General features: G+C 35.5%; 1 long non-coding RNA gene across 1 annotated transcript; it reads right to left on the bottom strand.

Moving 5' to 3' along the window:
• Positions 1-3,892: 3,892 nt before the first annotated feature.
• Positions 3,893-5,830, bottom strand: LOC131359825 (uncharacterized). The gene is made up of 3 exons (XR_009205814.1): positions 5,750-5,830; positions 5,459-5,646; positions 3,893-4,393 (listed from the first exon to the last, which is right to left on the bottom strand). It is a non-coding gene; the product is annotated as an uncharacterized LOC131359825 (long non-coding RNA).
• Positions 5,831-6,199: the final 369 nt, after the last annotated feature.

Raw genomic sequence — 6,199 nt, 5'->3', positions numbered from 1 at the left:
CGTTTATAGCAAAACACATCAAAACAAGTATGTATATGTGAAAAACCATATTTTTTTAGTTTTTAGTTTTACTGAAATGGCCTTTTAACAGAATAATACAAGCAATTCTTTCAATGCCAAACAGCACCACTAAAGATAAAACAGTATGTTTGTACAAGAGCTGTTATTTTTATTCACTTATCGAAAATTTAAGATCAACCCGTCTGTAAGGCCTTTCTGTGTTAAAGTATGTCAGTGAGGGCTGAGGGCAGGATGTGGTAGCTGCTTGCTGAGAGCAAGGTGAAGATGTAGGGGCAGACAGAGGAGAGGATGTGGTAAAAGCAGTCTCAGAATGAAGCTTTTGTTCCACCCTATTCTTCACCACAGAGTTGCGTTATGCTAACACCTGCTGTTGCGAGCAAAGCCTCAGAGCTCACAGGGCTCTGCAAAGTAGAAACCCTGCAGTGCGGAAACTGGTGCAGAGCATTTTCATTTGTGAAATGTGTGTGCAACTTTTCGAGTTTGCTCATTGTTTGTGTCACACATGTCAACACTTATGAGATGTTTAGTCTACTTAGTTTGAAACACAAGACAAAACATTTTTGTTCTGCAGTAGAGAGGAATGAAATGATTATTGTTTTGAAAAATTAGCTCTACATGTTTAGAGTGGTGTTTTTTAAAAAGAATGTTCTTTGATTTCTGGGTCAATAGAAGGACACATTCACCTCAGCCAAAACATTCCAGATATAATACAATAAAATAAAAATAAACGTGAATTGAAATGTCAACTAATCTGACCGATTCTTTACTTTGAGTACAGGGAGCACATGAACAATAATACCTGTTGTCCTGTCAATCATGGTCATGTGACCTCAGACAGAAGTCGTAGTCCTAATGAACAGTTGTGGTTTTTGTACAGCTCTGTGATAACAGTGGGATACTGTGGGGACTGGCTGCACAGTACCACAATGAAGAGCCGTTCTTACTCACTCCATCAGACTCCAGAACAATATTAAGCCTATCAGGTCTATGAGATTTAAATTGGCTTTCACTGGAATGACTCACTGAACCAGCACTTATAGAGTAAAATACCATTGTGAACCCTTCTGCAGGAGTCCAGCGGTACCAGTAAAGATATGGGTCATTATTGCCACTTATGGAACAGGAGATCTTTATTGATGATCCTTCTGAAAGAACCAGGTCCTCTGGGTCCTGATGGACGTGTATAAGATCTAAACCTGTGGTAAATCAAAAGAATTAGTTTGAATACTGTTGCAAAAGTATACAGAATTAACATCACATGTTATTAACTCACATGTAGTTGAAAGACAGTGTATTGTCAGGATAAAAAGAGTTAAATGCGAATGCATCATGTTAAGTAGCACAACATACAGAGTTAGCTGTAGCTGAAAGAGACTGATACTTAGTAATGGGGTGGGCCACTGTCTTACTCCACCCTGTGTCACAGCTAGAGAATTACATATGCTTTTTGTGACCTCATATGACTTTTTTGCTTTTACAGTTACTGGAAACTTAACCCACAGTCCAGCAGTATGCTTGAAAGCATGACTACTAGATCATTTCTACAAATTGAAATTCATTCAATCATTATACCTTTTGTGCATTTTTCTTTGTTATCCAACATCAAATTTCATTGATAGAAATTCATAGATGCCTTTATTTCACATGTCAATATTTAGAATAACACTAAATATTTTGTACAAATGAACTTTTATTTATAAGGCCTGTTATTTGAAAAGTTTAGTTATGTGGTCATTGAAGCTGACCATCTAGAAATCCAATGAATTTTACCTTCCTTGGATATATTGTAAGGGACATTTTTAAGTACTCCATAATACTATGTACTCCAAGGTTGATGTTATCTACTGTAGCTCTGTTTGGATTGATTAAATGAAAGAGTAATTCTGGATGACGAATGATTATTAGAAACATTCTTTCATTAAGACTGATGGAATCAAGATCATCATAAATTAGTTTGTGTTATACTTATGTAATAAGAGCAGAAATGTATTTTCAAAATACTTCTCTTATAGAAATATAGTATTGTTTTAAGATATGCATAATATTATATCCACTCCCAAATGGATCTAAACAGCTTAAAATAAGTACAAAAATAAGAAATTAACTTTTAGCGTTTGCTTGCTTCTTTTTGAATCTATCAGCCTTCCTAGCTCACAGTTGTCTTACAGTTTAAATTACATTAAAATAAATTAAAATTCAATTAAATGAATAATTAATAAATTAAAATTACACTAGTTAAAATATACTCAAAGCTAACTCCAGTTTTAGGAAAAGCTCACCACTAATGGTTAGTTGAACAATATTAAGCCAATCAGGTGTGTGAGATTTTTTTCTCAATGAAAAGCCGTGTTTTTTGTAAAACTCTCTGAAGACTCTGGGATACTGTGGGGACTGGCTGCACAATACCACACTGCAGAGGCAGTCTCATTTACTCCATCAGACTCCAGAATGATCTTATGCTGGTGAGGTCTTTTAGACCCTCATTCACTGAATCGGTACTTAAAGAAGTGAAGACCAGTGTGAACCCTGCTGACTCGTTCCACTGACGCCAGTAAATATATGAGGTATCTACACCAGTTATAAAGCAGGAAACCTTCAGTGATGATCCAGGGGAAAGTATCAGGTTCTCTGGTTCCTGGTGGACCTGCACAGCTGCATTTGTGAAAATGTATTATTTAAATGTTGTTTTTGAAACTGTAAGGCACCATACACTAGTGTAGGTTAAGTGTGGAGATGGGTTGTTACCTTTTATGGGGTGGAAACCTGCGCTTGCACAATGCGTGTCACATGTTGATAATTGCCTATGGAAATTATTACTCAATTTTCTGATTCTTTGAAACAATCGAAGGTCAGGAATCATAAAAATCTGAATATTTTAGAGCAAAATGTACATGCCAGGTTTAATGCAAGTTTTGTTTATCCTAGAAATGGGAAAGTGTGTAAAGTACTAAAAACAGTGGTGTCAATGATTCTTACATCTTAATATTGTTTGGAAAATAGACTATTTTTTCAGTGTTTTGTATAAAAAAACTTTTTTATGTAAATGTAATTGATGACTATGATTCTTGACGTTTGGCTTTTTGACCCTTGGCTGTGACTTTTCTTTGCAAAGAAAACACTGTAACTCTGGCAAAATGTAAGCTGTGAGTAAACTCAAGCTGATTCTGTCACAAAATTTCAGTTTTATTGTTTACTTCCTGTTAAGTCTCTCACCCTAAAATTTCAGCCTACACTCATAGACCCTTCACTATTTAAGCAAACATGGGACTACATGTTTAAAGCTGTGTTTCACCCTACTCAGGTCCTGTTATCCTGATAAACCAGTTCAATCTGGTAGTACTGCACTAGTAGTAGTAAATATGCTGATAAAGCCACCAAGCATTTGGGCCTAGGAGATATATTATAGTTCAAAGTGCACCAAGGGAGGACAATTCCAAACAACATGATATATTAGAGTATTTGGTCTTTCGGAGTTCCTGAAAACCTCTTTAAAATTAGGATATTTTAGAACAAAGCCTCGCACCATGTGCCAGGAGACTAAAACTAAAGCACTGTAAAATGAGAATCCAAAGCACTAACCTGGTTTCTGCACAGAATAATATAATTTTCACAAATATAAATATAGTTTTCTTTATTGAAACCTCCTTAAAACCCTAGAAACGTAAACAAGGACTGTTTTTTAACAGGATAATGATATCCAATTCACTGACATTTGCAAAGGTACAACATATTTATTGCTATCATCTTAGAAAAGTGAGCTGTCCCAATAAATGTGACTCAGAACACTACTTCAAAGAATAATTGCATTACAGATTAATACAATTTACCCTTTGTGTTTTAAATAGAAATAATTTTATGGATTTGACTGTATCAGTAAATGTAAGGTTACATGGAAAAATGCATCTGGAACAAACTTTGACAAATCTCAATATTTTCCTCAAAATGAGAATTTTGTGTTGTGTTTAATTTCCTAATGTTGAATCTTGAGTCTTCACCCAAACTTCAACCAAATGTTAATCTTAATGAAAAACTGTGGTTTTTGTACAGCTCTCAGAAGACTCTGGGATGCTGTGAGACCTGGCTGCACAATACCACACTGCAGAGCCAGTCTCAATCACTCCATCAGACTCCAGAATGATCTTATACTTTTCAGGTCTTTCACATTTAAACTGACCCTCACTGACTGGGTTTACTGAACCAATGGTAGTAGAGGTGAAGACCAGTGTGAACCCTGCTGTCTCGTTCCAGTGGTACCAGTAAAGATACGTGTTAGCAGTACTCATGCCGGTTACAGAACAGGAGACCTTCAACGATGATCCTTTGTAAAGAACCAGGTCTCTTGTGTCTTGTTGAACCTGTATGAGCTGCATACCTGTGATTATTTAAAAAAAAAAAAAAAAAAATATTATTAATAATTAGCTTAATTTTGCTGTTGTAAAAGTTCTCAATAATTCAGAATTAATCACATTATTAGCTTACATATATTTGAAAACCAGTGTACTATCAGAATAAAAAGAGTTAAATGCATCATAATAATTGGCACAGCATGCCGTAGCAGTTGTAGTAACTAGGGCTCGATGTTGGCAGGCTGTTACATAGCAGTGGGGTGGAGCTCTGTGCGAGATCATTCCATGTCACAGCTGGAAAATTATATATGCTGAAGTTTATCTCAGGTCATTATATCTGTTGTTGTTTCAAAGCATCTGGAAGCGAGGATATCACTCACAGAAAATGAATAATCTCTCCAGGCCACTAAACTTCATATTTAGCTTCTACACAAGGATTCTATCTGATTTAAAGAATTCATTTTGTGATTGACTGCTTTGGCTCGTTGTTTTCCTTAAAAATCAAATAATGGTTTAGCTTTTGGCTCCTATAATACAGTCACACATTTTGCTCTATAATATTCTGGTGCTTGGCAAAGTCTAGGATACTATGAACAATTATGCAAATATTATATAGTATTTCCTTTATTGTTTTATTGCATAAGTAATAATGGTGGGCATTGTATTTAAACTGTTAGTCAGAATAATATAATTCAAGCCATTTATAAACAAGGAAAGACATGCAAATCTAATTAAATCTAAGAAACAACAAAATAAATAAATAAATAAAAGATTAATTTAGGGGAGAAATGCAGACTGCAATAGCTTTTAGATGTGTTTAACTGAACAAATGTGATTTTATAGTTGAGTCATGTTTGTAAGATTATGTGCTCATGAACAGGGTAAAACAGTACATCATAACTCTATGTTTGAGCATAAACCCAATCTTAATGAGATGTTGTGGTTTTTGTACAGCTCTGTTATGACACTGGGATGCTGTGGGGACTGGCTGCACAATACCACACTGCAGAGCCAGTCTCATTCATTCCATCAGACTCCAGAATGATCTTATACTTTTCAGGTCTTTTACATTTAAACTGACCCTCACTGACCTGATTTACTGAACCAGTGGCAGTAGAGGTGAAGACCAGTGTGAACCCTGCTGTCTCGTTCCAGTGGTACCAGTAAAGATTCGGGTTAGCAGTACTCATGCCGGTTACAGAACAGGAGACCTTCAACACTGACCCTTTGTAAAGAACCAGGTCCCTTGTGTCTTGTTGGACCTGTATGAGCTGCATACCTGTGATTATTTAAAAATAAAAAATAATAAGAATAATAATTAGCTTAATTTTGCTGTTGTAAAAGTTCTCAATAATACAGAGTTAATTACATTATTAGCTTACATATATTTGAAAACCAGTGTACTATCAGAATAAAAAGAGTTAAATGCATCATAATAATTGGCACAGCATGCAGTAGCAGTTGTAGTAACTAGGGCTCGATGTTGACAGGCTGTTACATAGCAGTGGGGTGGAGCTCTGTGCGAGATCATTCCACGTCACAGCTGGAAAATTATATATGCTGAAGTTTATCTCAGGTCATTATATCTGTTGTTGTTTCAAAGCATCTAGAAGCGAGGAGATCACTCACAGAACCACTAAACTTCATATTTAGCTTCCACACAAGTATTTAATCTGATTCAAAGTTTTCATTTTGTGATTGGTTAATCTGAAGGACTGCTTTGGCTCGTTGTTTTCCTTAAAAATCAAATAATGGTTCTTTAGGCTCCTTTAATACAGTGACAAATTTTGCTCTATAATATTCTAGTACTAAAAAAGTCTAGGATACTATAA

This window comes from Hemibagrus wyckioides, linkage group LG09 (genome assembly GCF_019097595.1).
Source record: "Hemibagrus wyckioides isolate EC202008001 linkage group LG09, SWU_Hwy_1.0, whole genome shotgun sequence".
NCBI classification, from domain to species: domain Eukaryota; kingdom Metazoa; phylum Chordata; class Actinopteri; order Siluriformes; family Bagridae; genus Hemibagrus; species Hemibagrus wyckioides.
This window is presented reverse-complemented; position numbering and strand designations above follow the sequence as displayed.